The sequence below is a fragment of the Panthera uncia genome (genome assembly GCF_023721935.1).
Source record: "Panthera uncia isolate 11264 chromosome E2 unlocalized genomic scaffold, Puncia_PCG_1.0 HiC_scaffold_19, whole genome shotgun sequence".
Classification (NCBI taxonomy): domain Eukaryota; kingdom Metazoa; phylum Chordata; class Mammalia; order Carnivora; family Felidae; genus Panthera; species Panthera uncia.
Genome location: NW_026057588.1, coordinates 26107690 through 26110726, shown reverse-complemented (window position 1 = coordinate 26110726; position 3037 = coordinate 26107690).

Below are 3037 nucleotides of genomic sequence, written 5' to 3'. Positions count from 1 at the left end.
CTGCTTTGCCCGATTTCAAGAAATGTCTGACACTATTGGCTCTTACTATTATTGTTACCTTCCCTCCCACACACTAGCCTCAGGCTTCTGGAGGAGCAGGCACCTGTAAGGGGCGGAGGCGTTGAGGATATTTCATTGGCCACTCTCTCCAAGGCCCCGCCCCCAGCACCACGGCCACAGCTGATTGGACAAGGGGTAGGACCTGGCCTAAGGAAAGTTTACCTATTGGCAGTTGCGCAGAGCCTGTCCGGTTCTCTGGGGAATTTGAACTCGGGATCAGGCTGTCAGGTGTAGCGGATGGAGGATCACATCGGGCCGCGAAGAGCTGAGGAAGGAGAAAGAGACGAGTGACTGAGAACAGCAGAGATGAGAGAGACACAAGGTTCCGGAAAGACAGAAAGAGATGACAGACGGGGGGTGGGCAGGCCTCCAGTGCCCGGGTTTGGGTGCGCACGTGATTTCCCAGGAGACAAGGCTGTGCTGCGTCTCCTGACTTTGGAGCCTAGGAGATGAGTTTGGCCAAGAAGCACAAACACACCTACACACACACACACAGGCCAGACATGCACACCACATCCCACCCTACCAACATGCACGCACCACTTTCTACATTTTCTTTACAATTCCCTGCCCATGCCTGAACGACTTCCAGAATGGTGACTCCCAAAGGAGATTAATTCTGTCGTGTGGCTCTAGGAGAAAAAATACCGTTGCACGGAGAGACCTAATGGGGCGTTTCATAAAGTGTCTAAACTGTGGTGTAGGAGCCTTTGCGTAAAAGTTCATTAAAATCACATTACCTGCCGTCTCTCGGTCCTGCTCTCCTCCATGCCAGCTCGGAGGGTTTGACCCTCGTGGCTAGCGAGATGGCTGCTGGCAGCTCCTAGAGCTGAACCCTCCCTTAAACACAGCCAGCGGGAGGGGTCCTTGGGTCTTGGTTTGGGCTCCCCTGAAGGGAACACTGAGATAAAGATTTGAGGACGAGCGGTTTACTGGGACGCGATCACAGGAAACACTGGTAGGGAATGGGGAAGCCAGCCAGGGAAGGGAATGAAGCCAATAAAGGATGTGTTCTGAAGCCAGTTATCTCTGTGGGCGGCCGGAGCCTGATCTCACCGGGGAGCTGTGAGAGACAGGGTCAAGCATGCACTCGGAGGGGGATCAGGTCGTTCATCCACCAGCCTCCGTCAGCCCCTGGTTGAGGGCTGCATCAGGATGGGGTCTAGAACTCCTCACATCCCGCACACTAGGCACCTCACTCGCCTCGCCGTGGTCCCAGCCCTGGCTGCTCCCTGGTGGCACTGATTCCCTGACACCCTGGCCTGCCGCCTGCATGAACCCGGAGGGCTCAAGCAGCCTGAGAGAGCCCTCCGGAAGAGTCCCAAGGACTGGCAGTTGGAATCTCAGCCAGTGTTCATGGAAAGAGCAAATGCCAAGAGCACTAAGGTCGGGGCACAGACAGAGGCTGTCACATCGGCAAAAATCTCATTGTATCTCCAAGGTTCTGACCGGATTGTGTTTGTCCCTGGACCTATCACTGACACCAGAGGGATGTCCTGTGCCAACTGAATCGGTCTGGAGCGGTGAGATGGTGGGGCAGGGGCATGAGGGGGTGGTGAGGAGGCGTTCCCTTGTACTACATCCAAATGAATGGGAGTGGACCACAGCAGCTCTCGGAAATAAGGGAAATGGGTGCTGGGCTGCAACACGAACATGACACACAAGTGACCACCCCTCATGCCCAAGCCGCCAAATTAAGTGGAAGGTGACAAGGTCAAAGTTTCTTCCAGCCAAACCTTTAAGCTGGCCACTTGCCCTTATTAGAGTACAAAGCGTTAATGGAGCGGTGACTTGTGCCAGACATCGTCCAGGCTCCGGGGGGGCACCCGCGAAAAGGTGGCGCTTCTGTTCCCTGAGTGTTCACGGGCAAGGGTAGCCGCAGGGGAGGAAAGGACAGCAATTACTATTTCAAGTACGATTGCATCAAATCCACTCATGAGATGCTGCTGGTTGCAACACACAATTATTTGGTGGACCACCAAGAAAAACGAAAAGCCACCAATTAAATGATGTTATACCGTGGATGGCAATTCATCCCAATTTCAGAAATATGAAATGTAAAAAAAAAAAAAAATGCCCATCTTAGAATTGATGGGCTTGTGGTTATATTTTTATCAGTTTCGTTTGCGAAGGGTGTTTTCATAGACACTGTCTCGCTCTCTGCTCACCACAAACCTACTGAGGGCAATATCACTGCTATTTTCCACTCCATGAAACTGTACTCAGAGAGGGCAAGTGACTTGCCCGAGGTCACTGAGCTACTGACTGGTCAAAGTGGAAGTCAACCCCAGGTCTTTCTGGTTGCAGAGCCACGACACCACCAAGCCTCCTGGCGAGCTTCTTGGACTCTTGATTCTTCTTTTTACAAAATGTGGGCCCCTATCTCCCCTTCCCTCCTCCTCAGGACTGACAGGGAGCCCCACAAGCACCTCTTCTCTCTGCTACCAGCGACACACAGGCCCACACTTGAGATATTTGCAGTCCCAGGAACTCTCTTCCTTCCAGACAAGAGACCACGGGCACACAGTACCATATTCCACTCACCACCAGCTCCCTTCAAGGGTCTTGCCATGGTGAGCACTCTTCAAACCTGGGTCCCTGCTGGAGATTCTATTGCTTTTTTTTTTAAATTGTTTTGATGTTTATTTCTGAGACAGAGACAGACAGAGCATGAGTGGCGGCGGGGGGGGGGGGGGGGGGGTGCAGAGAGAGAGGGAGACACAGAATCTGAAGCAGGCTCCAGGCTCTGAGCTGTCAGCACAGAGCCCGACGCGGGGTTCGAACTCACAAACGGTGAGATCATGACCTGAGCCAAGGTCGGCGGCTCAACCAATTCTATTTCTATTTCTATTCTATTTCTAAGGAGCCAGGCCCTTGCCCCTTGGAACAGCTTACACTACAATGATTTCCTAGTGGCTTCCGTGGAAGTTTCCTCATATAAAGGCCTAAATGGCTGCAGGCTGAGAACCAGGGCTGG